The sequence below is a fragment of the Puma concolor genome, chromosome B1, assembly GCF_028749965.1.
Source record: "Puma concolor isolate L17-30 chromosome B1, mPumCon1.1.hap2, whole genome shotgun sequence".
NCBI classification, from domain to species: domain Eukaryota; kingdom Metazoa; phylum Chordata; class Mammalia; order Carnivora; family Felidae; genus Puma; species Puma concolor.
Window position 1 is genome coordinate 120,147,547 of NC_141670.1, and position 16,863 is coordinate 120,164,409.

Here is a 16,863-nt window from a genome sequence, read left to right on the forward strand (position 1 = left end):
GATAGAAAAAGATAGAAAGGATTAAAAAACAATTAAAATAATATCTCAATGGCTTTTAAAGATTATAACCTAATCCTTAGACATTTATCCAGTTCTGTGACATTTTATTCATACAGACTGACAGGCTTAGTTTTAAATTTGGTTTGTTTTGCTTTAGTGTGAGTTTGTATTCTAATCTCTTTTTTATCTTTTCTTTTCCAGTTTTTCCCTTTGTGAATTATTTATATTTAAAGAAAATGAAGTGGAAATTAAGCACGGTTGTGTATTTAGAGGATAAGGTGGAACAGATTTACAACTGAAGTGCTTTGAGATATAGAATAGACCTTTTCCTGCTATCTTGACATTTCAGCTGATGCCTCAAAGCTGGATAAAATGGATGAATCATTATGAGAAGCACATCAAACTTAATAAGAGCTATGCAAACAGGTCCTTTGACAACTTCAAGCTACATAAATAATGAAAAAAATCCGTATAAGTAGAGAGCATTACGGTGGTTGCCTCTTGAGCGAGAGGGCAATGGGTGTCTAGCCTCCTCTTCGAGCTAAATTGAAGAAGGGAAAAAACTCATGGAGTTTACAATTGTCTGCAGTGGAAGAGACTAGAATCTTGGATTTGTGAGGCCTCCTCTTCACTCTTACCAATGGAAGCATGGGAGCCAGGTGAGTAATGCTCTTATCCCAAGCACCCTGACCTCCAGGACTCCCACTTGATGTCAGATGATGGTAATGCTGCACCTGGCTGATGGAGCATTAATGATCCAAAGCTGGGAAAGCAAAAGCACATACTTCTAAAGTAGAAACATAAATACTTATTTACCTCTTTATTCATTGTATCTCAAATATAAACCCCAGGTAGGCAGTATTATGTAGAGCCCAACTTTTCATCAAATAGACCTGTGTTTTCAGCCTTTCCTTCCTAGTTATGTAAACTTAGGTGACTTATATGACCTCTTTAAGCCTCAGCTTTCTTACTGGAAAAATATCAATATATTATATAGTGTGGTGTGTGTGTGTGTGTGTGTGTGGGTGATTCAAGTATCTGTTGTGCAAGTTAAATAATATGTGTAAAGCACTTAGCACAACATAATGTATAGTCATTCTTTCATAGGTATTGTTATTATGATTATTATTTCTTTAAGGACAAGGTTCATATCAATATAATAGTACTACTTACATGTTCACAAATATTTGATGATTAAATCATTTCCCTAATTAATATCTAGTACATATATATATATATATATATATATATATATATAATCTCAATGGAAGAAAACATTTGAGAAGAAAATTAACATCCATTGATGAAAGTTGTTTTACTAGCACTTATGACCTATAAAATATCGAAATCACACTTTCAAAAGTTCCAAGACAAGGATTCCAAGAAGCTTCCTAATGTAACCATCTCCAATCTCATTGAGCACACTTTTGATAAATTTTCTAACATGCATTACCCTAAACTTTGCTTCTATAAACAGGGTAAAGGCTGTCACAGTCAAGCAGTGGCAAAATACCTGATTTGTCATTTATGGAAAAGCATAAAGGTGAGGGTGATTTGTAAAAGAAATAACGCATCATTAGTGGTGTCCACTGGCAAAGCAACAAAATTTCTTAGAGACCGACTTGGGGGAAGGTGTAATCATCCCATTAGATGACTCACTGAATGGTGGGAGGTCAATACTGGTAATCCAAAGGCAAATGTCTATTCTTGACTTTGTAAGTAAGTATTCTGTGGCATTCTTACATGCCCAGGAAAAGAAGCTTACTTGAATACATACATACCCTGTTTTCCTGTGAAAATAGCTTCCAGAAATTCTAGCAGGCTTGGAAACTTTTCTTTGAACAATCAAATCTCCTAAGATATTTTGAGTTGTTTTTGCCTGCCCGGGGTTAAAAAACTGTCTACTTTTCAAAAGTCAGTCTTTAGAGTAATGACAGAAACAATTTATAAGCTACTGCCAAAGAAAAAATTCCAGCAAACAAAATTAAACAACTAAGGAAGACTTTAGTTAAGTGTATTGTAACAAGGATGAGAGATCAGAAGTCAGTCTGTGCTCAACCCCCTGAAACAAAGGGTGGGGCCATTTTTTAGCATGGTGAGAGGGAAAACACTGGTCATCGGTGTCTGCCAGTGGATCTCACCAAAAGAAAAAGCAAACTTTTTCTTCTCTTCATGATAAGAGACAGTTTTATAACTTGGAGAAAAGTATGCACTGAAATTAGGCACCCACCTTCCTACAGAGAGGAGGAGATGGGGGCGCCATCTTCTGTAATGATTACATTTCAAAGAAATGGCTCCCAGGTCCTTGAATAAGATAGTTCTGGTACTGTCAAAACTGGCAACAGGCATTTAAAAAGATTTACACCTCCTTAGGTGAGGGGAACAAAAGAAAAATAAAGCATTGGGACTACACCAAAATAAAAGCTTTTGCACAGCAAAGGAAATAAAGAGACAACCCACTGAATGGAAGAAGTTATTTGCAAATGATACATCTGATAAGAGGTTAATATCCAAAATATATAAAGAACTTATACAACTTACATACAAATGGCTAACAGACTCATGAAAAAATGCTCAGTATCACTCAGCATCAGGGAAATACAAATTAAAACCACAATGAAATACCATCTTACACCTGTCAGAATGGCTAAAATTAACAACTCAGGTAACAACAGACATTGTGGAGGAAGCAGAGAAGGGGGAACCCTCTTACACTGTTGGTGGGAATGCAAACTAGTGAAGCCACTCAAAAATAGTGTGGAATTTCCTCAAAAAGTTAAAAATAGAACTACCTTATGATCCAGCAATGACACGACTTGGTATTTATCCAAAGGATATAAAAATGCTGATTTGAAGGGGCACATGCACCCCAATGTTTATAGCAGCACTATCAACAATAGTCAAATTATTGAAAGCCAAATATCCACTGACTGATGAATGGAAAAATTAGATGTGGATAAATTATATATATATATATATATATATATATATATATATATATATATATATACATATTGGAATATTACTCAGCCATCAAAAAGAAAGAAATCATGCCATTTGCAATGATGTAGATGGAACTAGAAAGTGTATTATGTTAAGTGAAATTAGTCAGTCAGAGAAAAGCAAATACCACATGATTTCACTCTTATGTGGAATTTAAGAAACAAAAGAGATGAACCTGGAGGAAAGGATGGAAAAAAAAGATAAAACCAGAGAGAGAGGGAAACCATAAGAGATGCTTAACTATAGAGAACAAACTGAAGGTTGCTGGAGGGGAGGTAGGTGGGGAATGGGCTAAAAGGGTGATGAGTATGAAGGAGGGCACTTGTAATGAGCACTGGGCATTATATGTAAGTGATGAATCTAAATTCTAGTACTGAAACCATATAGTACTTAATTATATGTTAATTAACTTGAATTTAAATAAAATCTTAGAAGAGAAAGGAAGGAAGGGAGGGAGGGAGAAAGAAAGAACTTACACAATTTATCACCAAAAGACCCACAACAGGGGCGCCTGGGTGGCTTGGTCGGTTAAGCGTCCGACTTCGGCTCAAGTCATGATCTCACGGTCCATGAGTTCGAGCCCCGCGTCGGGCTCTGTGCTGACAGCTCAGAGCCTGGAGCCTGTTTCAGATTCTGTATCTCCCTCTCTCTCTGCTCCTCCCCTGTTCATGCTCTGTCTCTCTCTGTCTCAAAAAAAAAATAAATAAATAAATGTTAAAAAAAATTAAAAAAAAAAAAAAAAGACCCACAACAATCCAATTACAAAATGGGTAGAGGAACTGAACAGACACGTTTCCAAAGAAGACACACAGATGGCCAACATACACATGAAAATATGCTTAACATCACTCATCATCAGAGAAATGCAAACCAAAACTATAATGAGAATCACTTCACACCAGCCAGAATGGCTGGTATCAAAAAGAGAAGAAATAAGTGTTGACAAGGATGTGAAGGAAAGGGAACCCCCATGCAGTGTGGGTGGGAATGTAAATATACACGTAAAGCCATTGCAGAAAGGAGTATGGAGGTTCCTCAAAAAATTAAAAACACAATGACAATATGATCCAGTAATTCCACTACCAGGTACTTATCCAAAGAAAGTGAAAACACTAATTTGAAAAGATATATACACTCCTGTGTTTACTGCAGCATTGTTTACAATAGCCAAGATATGAAAGCAGCCCAAGTGTCCATCAATAGATGAATGGATAAAGAAGATTGGATATAGAGATAGAATGAAATATTTCTCAGCCATAAAAAAAAGTGAGATCTTGTCATTTACCACAACATGAATGTACCTAGAGGGTATTAGTGTAAGTAGAGTAAGTCAGAGAAAGAAAAATACCATATGATTTCACTTATACGTGGAACCTAAAAAAACAAACAGCAGAAACAGACTCATAAATATAAAGAACAAAATGGTGTTTGCCAGAGGAGAAAGGGGTTGGGGATGGGCAAAATAGGTGAAAGGGATTAAGAGGTACAATCTTCAAGTTGTAAAATAAGTAAGTCACAGAGATGAAAAGTACAGCATAGGGAATCTCATCAATAATATTATAATTAACATTGTATGGTGACAGTAACTACACTTATCATAGTGAGTACTAATATTTAAAGTAGTTGAATCACTATATTGTTCACCTAAAATTAATATAACATTGTATGTCAAACTATAGCTCAATAGTAAAAATTTTTTAAAAGTGAAGAAAAATAGTAAAAACAATAATAAATATTTACATCTCAAAAGAGCAGAGGAAGAATTTATAATTACAAGTGTTCTAAATTGAATGCTCTAAGAAAAGGGAAGGGAAGGTCCTCTAGGGTGTAGATTCTGTAAGGGCCGGGGGTGAGAGGGAGGGGCATAGAGACAGAAAGAACCCTGCCTTAAATTCTGCCTAGCTGAGGAGAACATTAAGGCCACCTTGATCACTGTAAAGTCAATGAGTAACACAAAAGATAAATTTATAAAATAGATGGGTTTTTTTCTTATTTTTCCTTCAAACTTACCATGCCCTTTTAAATTTTAATTCCACTTAAAATTTAATTCACATTTTTATACAAGTTTTTTCTCATTCTAGATTCCTTAATATTATATTACAATTCATCTCTTGTTCTTCAGCTCCCAGGAATGCTTGTATCCAGGTATGTAGCAGCAAGAATACAACTTCCATCAAAGCCCAGCTGGAACCCTGAGGCTAGTTACTTTCAAGTATGTTCCATCTTCCTCTGTATTCCTTGCCTTTCTAGTGCCCTTGATCTATAATCCACATTTCAAACCTTCCCTCTAATTTATATCTTCTCCTTCTCAGAGCTATCATTCTCTTGCTGATTCTACTTCTACATCTTTTCACTGGAACCCCATTGAATCTCATCCTATTTCAAAGAAACTTCTCTATGACTTTAATAGTTTCCTCCACCTCTTAGCCCTAACTATAACCTGGCTCTCCTATAATGATATAATTTTGCTCAATAAGTCCTTAAAAGAAACTGTTAATTCTCCCTGCATTTTATAGTGAGGATATATGTTCATCTTACTCCTCAGAATTTGTTCTCATTACATTTCATTCTCACTACATTTGATACTCATCCAAAAACCCCTCTTTGTGTGAGCCCTTGAAAATTAATCAATAATTAATTTGATTACCCTTCTTGATGGGTATTAAGGAAGCAGTTGTGATAAGCACCAAGTGTTACATGTAAGTGATGAATCACTAAATTCTACTCTTGAAACCAATATTACACTATATGTTAACTAACTAGAAGTTAAATAAAAATTTGAAAAAAATAAAGAATAAAATAGAGATAAATAAAACCATAAAAAATAAATAACAAGTGCTTACTATATGCCAAGTACAATGCTAAGTGCTTCATACATGTTATCTCTTTATTTGCCAAAGCAAATCCCACTGGGATAGAAAGAATTTGAATCCAAAAGCACTTGGACAGTTTGCCTAGAACTTCCATTTTTGTCTCCTCACCAGCGGATGGAAGAGCAAAACTTTAAAAGTTTACACCTTGGGTTAAATGTGTCACAGTATCTGGAAGCTTTGCTCTTATTCCATAACTTGAATAGGTCTCACTAAGGTCAAATTTCACCAACTAGATAGTACTTCTCCATCACAGACTAGGCATAAAAATAAGACTCGGACAAGAGAGGCTCTAACCTATGTATACTTTATATAAGTAACAAAATTCCTGAAAACAGAAAATTGGAATCTTTTCAATATATATTAGGAGGAAGGAGAGGCGAGGAAGGATTGACTTCATACCTGGTGTTCATACTGGATTTATACCTGGTGTTCATACCTGATTTATACCTGGTGAACGTATAAATCATGTTCCTGGACTTCCCAATATTACTGGAATGTGAAAATCCATTACTCTTCTCTATCAACTGCCTACTTGACATAACTACGTTTATCAAATAGAACCAGGTGTCCACACCTGAACTTTTTGATTCCAACCTCCAACTCCAAAACTGATTTGCTCAGTCTTTCTCATCTTAGTATACATTACCATTATGCACCTGGTTGTTCATGTCAAAAATTTACAAGTCTACACTGTACACAAAAATTAACTCAAAATTGATCAGAGGGTTAAATGTTAAATGGAAAAATGATAAAAACTTCTAGAAGAAAACATAGGAGAAACTCTACAGGACCCTGGATTTGGTGAAGAGATTTTACATACACCAAAAACATGATCCATGAAAGACAAAAATTGATGTTAGATTTTATTAAATGTTAAGTCTGCTCTGCCAAAGACACTGTAAAGAGAATGAGAAGACAAGCCACAGATTGGATGAAATATATGCAAAACAAATATCCAATATAGGTTAGACCCAAAATAAACAAGGAATCTTTGTATCCAAAAAATATATATTTATATCTATATCTATCTATACATATATAACTTTTTTTAAGTTTATTAATTTATTTTGAGATATAGAGAGTGCAAGTAGAGGAGGTTCAGAGTGAGATAGACAGAGAGAGAGAAAGAGAGAGAGAGAGAGAGATTCCCAAGCAGAGTCCAATGTGGGGCTCGATGCTGGACTCAATCCCATGAACCATGAGATCATGACCTGAGCCAAAATCAAGAGTCAGTTGCTTAAGCAAATGAGCCACCCAGGTGCCGATATATATATCTTAAAAATATATGTGCATAATATAAATATATAATGCAAATATATATATATGTGTATATATATGTATATATCCAAATTTAAAAATAAAATCCAAATTTAAAAATAAAAATCCAAATTTAAAAATAGGCAAAATATCTGAGCAGATACCTCACTAAAGAAGATATACATATAACAAACAAATATATGAAAAGATGCTATCCTTTTTCATTATGAAATGCAAATGAAACAATGAGATACCACTATGTATGCATCTATCAAAATCCTATAATCAAAAAAAAAGAAAAGAAAAAAACCTGAAAATACAATGCAACAGAATTCTCATTCATTTTGGTGGAAACACATGTTTTAGAAGAAAATTCGAATTCACTTTTCTTTTACAGACTATTTTCAAGATTCTGCCTGACATGTTCCACAGCATGTTTCATATTTTGGAAATCAGAAACAATTCTACTGAATAAAACTGAACTCCAGTAGTAGGTCTTCCAAAATATATATTTGTCTAAATATTTTTATAAGAAATCATGACCAATACTGAAAGTCTTTTTTGATTTTTCAGATTTATGCTCTTACAGTTCAGGAAAAACAAGAATCAAATTTTATTTAGACATATTTAGTTGTCTTCTGCCATCTCCTTTAAATAAGTGAATTTAATATAGGTGATTTTTTTCTCTAAAAACTGAATTTGTTGAGAATTTCAATTTTTCTAATTCACCCCTCAAACATTTTTTCTTGTCTTATTGTAAAAAAAAATAATAATAACAATTTAAATTTTTTAAAAGTAAAACATTGCTCCTAACTTAACCCCCTTTTTTTTCCCCATGTTATGATCTTGTCCTTGTCCATATGTGTTGCTATTTTAAATAGTTGGAAAAGTAAGTGTCATGTTATAAATTCTCCATCTTTATTCATATTCCCTATTTGTTTCAGCCAGTATCCAAACACACTTTCCAGTCCAATACAACACCCACATCCCAGTACTTTTCTAGTTTTAGGAAAGAACATGGAAACTGTTAGATTCTATACTCCTCAGAGTTTCACTCACGGCTCTGAGTTTTGAGTGAGGAGAAACTGAATAGCTGGGAAACCAAGGCACTGTTTCTCCATTTTGTAAGAAAGAAGGCAAAGTCCCAAGTAATTTCCAGCTCTCCTTTTTATATCATCTCCCCTTGCAGAAGTCCTTCCCTTACAAATTCATAGTATTCTCTTGTTATTTCTAGACCCCCCTGAAAAAAGTCAGCAATATGCTAAATTTCAGGTGAAGATATTCATAACTTAATATATTTATGTTTTAAAAGTCTCATTACCACACCCTGGAGAGAGCAAGACTTCACTCCCAAAAGAGCAACTACACAATAGTGAAATTTTAGGCATTGTAGGGTATGGGTTGTAGAGATATTTCAGAAATGTCTTTTTGGCACTCTCCAATTGCCTTCCAAAAAATGCAAAGCCAGCTGCAAGTTCATATCCCCAAGACATAACAGAGGATTAAACCTACCATGTAATTACAGAAACATGTAGTTCAATAAATTCTCTCTTTTTATCATTAATTGTTCCCGAGTGATGGTAAGTTGGGACTGCCAAGTATCTACATAGTTGTTGCTTTGATAATTTACATATGTGACCCATTACACACCCCTATAAATCAAGATGTTTTCTTCTATTGCTTACCAAACTCTCCTTAAGTTTTGCTGAGTACTTTGGCAGAAAATGTTTTCCTCTTGTGTCTTTTATATCCTCTGCTTCGCAGTTTAGTACATATTGAAACCTAGTTTCAATAAAAACTGCAAACTTCCATATCTCTTCCAAAATTGCATTGTTCTTTGATATTGCTTTCTTTTGAGGTTATTTGCTTCCTGTAGTGGATGCTTTTAGTGGGCTAATCGTACGCCTCACAAACTGAGAGAAAACGTTTCTTGAGTCATAAAAAAGGCACAATTACTAAATACAACAGATATAATAACTTAATATATTATGATTTTCTACCTTGCAGGCCTAAAACATCCTCTCCAGATGATGTATTCCCTATATAAATGGATAAAATAAAATGTTCAGGGACAATGAAATTGATACACCCCAAAATGGTGTTCACTGGACTAGAACATATGTAACAGAATGTTCAACTGGACATTTCCCATATCTAGAATTTCTTGTAGTAGTCAGAATGATGGCCCCCAGATGTCTCCATGCCCTAATCCCCCAAACCTGTGAATATACTACTTTACATGGCAAAAAAGATTTTGCAGATGTAATTAAGGTTAAGGATCTTGAGATGGAGAGATTACCCTTGTTATCTGGGTGGGCCCAACCCAGTCACTATGAGTTCTTAAAAAGAGAGGACGTTTCTTTTCTATAGTCACAGAAAGTCACGAGATATGACACGTTATAAACTTGTTTCCCAAAACTTATATGTTGAAGCCCTAATCCCTAGTGTATTTGGAGAGAGGGACTTGAGAGAGAAAATTAAGGTTAATGAGGTCCTAACGGTGGGACCCTAATCTGATAGGAATAGGGTCTTTTTAAGAAAAAAGAAGAGATACTAGACCTCTCTCTGTCTCTCTTTGTCTCTCCTCTTTCTCCGCCCTTACTCTCCCACCATTCCTCCCTCCCTTCCCCGCTTCCCCCTCACTTCCTACCTCCTCCCTCTCTCTCCCCCCACTTCTGTGCATGGACAGAGAAGAAACTGTGTGAAGACATAGAAAGAAAGTGGCTGTGTACAAGCCAGGAAGAAAGGTCAGAAACCTGAGGGCACCTTGATCTTGAAATTCTAGCATCCAAAACTGGGAGAAAATAAATTTCTAATCTTTAGGCCACCTAGTCTATGGTATTTTGTTACTGGAAAATGTAAGAAAGTGGATTCTCCCCTAGAGCCTCCAAAACAGAACACAATTCTGCCAACACCTTGATCTTAGTCCAGTGAGATACGTTAGACTTCTAATTAAAAGAATGGTAGGTCAATAAACTTGTGTTCTTTTAAGCCATTAAGTTTGTGGTAATTGGTGACAATCACAATAGAAAACAAATATATTTTCTAAGACTGAAAGATAGGCTATTAATGTTAGAATTGCTAAAAAGAGGACCCTCCTAGATTTGTGACCTTTCCTTATTGCCCTCTCCAGCTTATATTTATGTTTAAGAACTACCAGGGGGAGGCATTTGCAGGAAAGTGTGATAGGCCTCGTAGTGATAATGTGCTAAGGTTGGGATTCTCCTTCCCTCCTGTCCTCAGAGGAAGGGTGGGCTGCCTTCCAAGTCAGAGGAGAATAAGAAGCTCCAGGAGAGAGCAAGGTGCTTGCCTGAAGAGAGACTCATCCACAGACTGGATTTTTGCTGAGGACAGAAGCTTGCAAGGCTTTGTTCTGCTACTATTGAGGAGATAGTATGACAGGCTTTGAAGAAACTTAGCGATGAGGTACAAAAATTAGAGCTTGACTTCTGCCTGGAAGACTTGGAAGGCTAGAAACTGACCTGAGCTGCTCCTGGTTGCTGAACAAGAGAGAGAAAGCTGCAGAAAAAAGAGGCATGAACTTCTAGAGATTGATAGAGGAGCCTGAATATGCATAATTTCCATAAGCCAAAATGATACTCTAGAAGTTAGCCAGGCATGGTCAATTTTTAAAGGACACTATCCCAGGATAATAACCTGCTGCAGTTATGAGAACAAAGCAGAAAAAAGCATGACATAGGCCACAACAATAGCTATTGAACAAGAGCCATGAGAAGCTAGTGGAGGTCAGTGCATCAGGAATGAGAATATCAAAGATATCAGCTGAGGTGGGGAGAGTTCTCCAATAACAAAAATGTGCCACAAAGAGAAGCTAAAATTCATGTGTCTGCCACAGAGAGGGCCAAAGTAACAATGCTTATAATAAGCCAACAATAAGCCAAGTAACAATAGTAGCATTTCCTCTTAGGCCTCCCCCTGCCCTGACACTGGAGGTAAAGGAATGCAGCCAGGTGAGGAGGGAGTGGAAGAACAGGTAAAAAAGAGGGAAGACAGATCACATCCTCTTTCTCTCTTGGACTGCAAGGGCCAGCCTGAGCTGGGGGTAGAGACACAGTGGGAGCTTGCAATGGAAGAGAGATTGAAGTTTCAATTTAGATAGGACTTGCCTTTTAACACATAAAAATATGGACTATTAATTAATACCTAAAGAATGACTAGCAAACCATGTGCCCTACCCTAAAGTCTAATCTCACTATATATACCCCAGCAATGTTAGTGAGACCTGCTTATGGTATATCACTTTTGTAAAGCTAGACAATAATCACTATCTTTGACTTTAAATATGCCTCTGCTAACGTTCCTTTCTTCATTTTATTTTCCCTTCTGTTTTTACAGATAGGGCCTGCTCCATCTGGACATCTGTTTGGCTATTTCCACAACTGTGGGATTAGCATGGGAAGAGCGGGCTGCAGGGAAAGGTTCATAACGGCAGTGCTGGTTTTGTAGTTGGGAATGTCCTCTTTTGTCCTCTGCCTAGGGTCATAACTCACTTTGTTTTTCAGAATTGAGGAGGTAAATTCACAGAAGCTCCTTAAATCACACTCTCATGTTGAACCTAGGGCTGTTTATCCTCTCTTCTTCACTCACCGCATTTAGCCCTCCTTCAAGCAAAAGGCTACACTGCAGATGACAATGGTGTGTCAGTGACATGCTCCCTCCCCTTCACATCCCAGCCATGTTGTGGTTTCTGTGGTGTAGAGCTGAGTCTCTTTAGAGACCTGCCACGTTTCCAGAGCCCTTTTATGCCTCAGATCTTGTTGCTCAAAGCTGGGAAAAGGAGTGTTACAGAAATCTTTCAGAAGCACAGCACTTACTTTTAGAGATACCACCATACCCAGATTCTAAGAGGATATGAATCATTCCATAGCATTTTGCCTCATATGGGTCCACATTTCATTAATACTACAAATAACAGTGCATGTTTAGTGAATGTTGGCATTTTCTATCTAGAATATCTTAATTATTTTTGGTGTTCAGCTGATGGTCAATGGTTTGGAGTTGAGACTATCTTTGCCATTGTTACTATTAACTCTTTGAATGATAAGGATTAATACCATTTAATTAAATAGTAAGGATTATTTTTTTCTTTTTTTCTGTTGTTGTTGTTCATGTTATTGGAAGACCAAAGAACACACGGCCTCATCTTCTGACCCTAAGCCATATGAACATTTTGCTCTTGTCATAGCATTTCCTAATTACTGGGCACACATAGTTCACAACCTAGACCTTCAACCATGCTGCTCCTTCTACCTCCTAAACATCTATTTCCTCATGACATTTCAAGATTTATGTCTTTGTGACAGCTTCTCTGATTTCCCCAGAAAGAGTTAGTCAGCCACCTCCATCTGTACACTCCTACAGCCATTTCTACTTGCCCTGCTCTAATATCTGACCTTTAAATGGGAAGTCTCTCTTTCCTACCCCTGGAGACTCCCAAGCTTTTGAACCTCTAGCACTTAAATAGCACCTTGTACAAAACAGGCATTCAATAAGTTATACTGAATAAAATTCATAATAAATATCAAACAATCAAAAAAAGATCTAACAATCTATTCGATAACTTATACTTTACATAGCATGGAAAAAATAGCTAAAATTATGTAAATCCCTTACAAAAATGCTTAATATAAAAAATATTTAGTACTTAAAGGTAGTATAATTAATTTGTACAGAAAACAATGAAGTAGAATATGGATATTGAAAAACTAAGCATCATTGCAACATATTCATTCACTTATTTCATTTTCATAATTTTAGTATTCACAAATCATTTTCAAAATATAGTTCTACTAAAACTTTGAAATACATCATTTTTCAGTGAAATAAATACTATTAATACATTTCTAAAAAAATTCATGTGTCAATATATTTGCTAATATAGTTTGCGCAGTTAACCAAAAAGTTCTTTGAAGAGAACTAGAAAAGGATATGGGATAATAAATGAAAACTGAAAGGTGTGAGTTTGCAGAGTCTTCTATAATTATTGAAATTACACACTACTAAATATTTTTTCTAAGAGTCCAGATTTTTTTTTATTTGAGAGAGAGAGAGCATGCACAAGCAAGGGAGAGGAGCAGAGGAAGAGAGGGAGAGAATGTTAAGCTCAGTGAAGAGCCCTATGCGGGGCTCAATCCCAAGACCCTGGGATCATGACCTGAGCTGAAATAAAGGCTGGACACTCAACTGACTGAGCCACCCAGGCAGCCCTAAGAGTTCAGATTTCACAGTCTCCTGATTTCTTCAGTGTAGTATGTATACCAAAAAATGAAACTGTATTCGTTATTAAAAATATATGTGCTGATTTAATGAATTTTGGCTTTATTTGGGATATTTTAATTTATTCTATCAGTTAATAGGATTTCAATTAACATCTATTATGTCAAAGTTATGATCTCACATGTTGGAATACAAAGAAGAAATAAAGTGCGGTCACTGCTTTCAGGAATCCCACTGAAGAGACAGTTATTCAGCAGAGAAGTTATTTTAAGTGCCACACAGAGATCTGAATACTGTGCCAAAAGACCTTGAAGGACATTAGCCTCTTTTTAATACTACTAGGAGAGTTAGAAAATGTGAACCTGAATGGATAATATTTGAACTGAGTTGTAAGAAGCAGTTTTTTAGATAAGGAAAAAGGAATTTTTTTTTTCCTTCTTCCATGCTTTCCATATCCAATCTACCAACAAGTCTTTTTGATTTTTGCCTCCTAAATATCTTTGGGAAGTTCTGCTTCTCACCATCTTGAGTCTGACCACTCTCATTCAGTTACCATTACCTCAATATAATAAACCCAAATCCGATCAAATCACACATATTCCTGCCATGCTTAATCCCATTTGATGGCTTCCACCGATGTTAAGATTAAGGCCAATATCCTCATCCCAGACACCTGGACCCTTGGTAGCCGGTGCCTTGCCTGACGGTCCAAATTCAGTGCCTACTTCTTGTCCCCTTTCTCTCTGTTTTCCAACCACACAGATCTTCTCTCAGTCTCTCAAACAGGTTGTTTTCATCCCCATCATGAGGTGTTTGTTAATGTTAATCGCTTTGTCAGGAATGCTCATTCCTCTATTTTTTACCTAGTTAATTCTTTTCTCATATGTTAACGTTCCTGGCTATCTTCTCCTCTCAGGATATATCAGGAATCTTTTAAAGACACTATTGTGGTACCCTAACCCTTTCCTTCAGAGTATTTATCTTTGTTTTTAAATTTTGCATTCATTAGGGTCGTTATTTAATATCTGTCTCCCCTTGCCCACTATGTTATAAATTCACTTCAAGAGGAGTGATACTTACTTTTGCTCATCATTATATTATAAGCACCTTTTACAGCAGTTGTCACATAGTGTCATACAATACTATATGTGCCAGATCAAGCAATGAATAAATAAATAATAGAACATTCCTACATGGGATAGGGAGAAGGGAGAGGAAACAAACAATTTCAGAATCTTGAAAACAACTAGCAGATATGGAGAATGATAGACATTCAGTGCAGGTGGCACGTAAGTTGCCTGTGGAAAGGCAGTCAGAAATAAGAGATAAGACAGAAGGGATAGCTTAAAAACATTCATAAATGTTCTAGTATCCCAGAATGGTTTTTGTTCATATTTTATCAGTAAGTGGGATGAACAGATATTTTAACTAATGAAACAATACACTCTATTTTGGGTTTTGGCATTGTAATTCTGGTAAAGGGTGAAGGATAAACTGGGCAGAAATTGGTGGAGTAGATCATTTTGAAGGCTATTGCAAAAGACAACGTTATCTTGGAAAACAGAATGGAAGTGACGGTGGAAGAAAGGAAACCTGAGGTTAAGATATCTCTAAGGTAAAAGCACCATCACCAGGCAGCACATTAATTGTTGGACATGAGAGGGGAATGATCTCTAGAGTGGGAGTCTAGACAGATGCCATTCCCAATGCCAAGATGGATACTGAAGTAAGAGTAGTTGAATATGGGATGATATTAACTTCCCATCTTGGCATGCCAAGTTTGAGGTTCATACAAAGTATCTACTGAAATTGTTCAATAGCAACAATTGGAAATACGGGGACGGAGATACATACTTATGAATCTTCAGAATGCAAGGTGGCAATTGAAAGCATGAAAGTGGATTGATTCAACTAGAGAAACCATCGAGAATGAGATCAGTAAATTTAAAAAAATAAGAAAAAGAAAAAAACAGGAGACACTAAAATGACAGAGTTCAACAATTGTTATAAGTGAATGAGATCCAGGGTATATGGTGGTCTCAAAAAAAAAAAAAAAAAAAAAAAAAGAGGAAAGGTCTTCAGTGAGTGGTCTACTATTCAAAGGCTGATGAGAAATAAAACATAATAAAAACTGAGAATAGGACTTCAGATTTGCAATTAAGAAGTTATTAGTGCTTTCAGAAAAACAATTTTAATAGAATAGCAAAGACTGAAGTGGATTATCAAATAGTGATGAATGAAATTGAGGAAAGAAATAGCCATAAATTACTTTGAAAACATCAACACCCACAAATATTTAATGCTCAAGAGGAAATAAGTCATAATAAAATATTGGAAGAAAAAACAAAGACTATGTATCCTTAGAGTTTCCATTTTATGTTTTTATTATTTAAAATGGAAAGTGATCTCATAACTCATTGATTTATTTAGTCAAATTATATATATATATAATATATATACACACACATATAAGGCATATATTACATATATATTAAGGCATAAGGCATATATTTAGTCAAATTATATATATATACACATATATATATAAAGGCATATATTATATATATATATATATATATATATATATATATATATATATATTAAGGCATCTTTCCTTGAGGAACTTAAAATCTTGTTAGAGAATGAACTCAAAATAATAAAAACAAAATAATAACAAAGCTTGATCTTGATTAATTCTTCAACAAATATCAGTGCTTCCAATTAGCCAAACACTATGGTAGATACCAAGAATGAGGTAAGGGTCATGCCAGATGTAGTTCTGGCCCTCATGGAGCTTGCGTTGAACATTAACAATGAAAGAAATAGCACACAATGCAATAATTATATAATAATTATTTTCTACACTCCAGAGATGTAAGGAAGAAAGCAATGAAGAAAACGTTCAAATCAGTAATCTAAAACACAGTCTCATCTCTGACAGCAGAACAAGTCAACTATAGGAAATCAAGCTGTTTTCTTAATGCCAATGATAGAATAACAGGATGAAAAATTAAAACTAAGCACTCTTTGTTGTTACTCTTTTAAGGCTTCATGAAATTTAAATTTTAATATGTATGTAAAATGTGATTTGTTCTCATTAGGGATATATTAATTCAGGATAGCCAGGTGTTTATATTTTTAGATATTAATATAAAATCTAGCCAGCCCTGGAAGATGAGAGAAGACTATCCTGTATTTTTTTTCCTTTTTTTAAATTTATTTTTTAATATGAAATTTATTGTCTAATTGGTTTCCATACAACACTCAGTGCTCATCCCAACAGGTTCCCTCCTCAATACCCATCACCCACCCTAGCCTCCCTCCCACCCCCCATCAACCCTCAGTTTGTTCTCAGTTTTTAAGAGTCTCTTATGTTTTGGCTCCCTCCCTCTCTAACCTTTTTTTGTTCCTTCCCCTCCCCCATGGTCTTCTGTTAAGCTTCTCAGGATCCACATAAGAGTGAAAACATATGGTATCTGTCCTTCTCTGTATG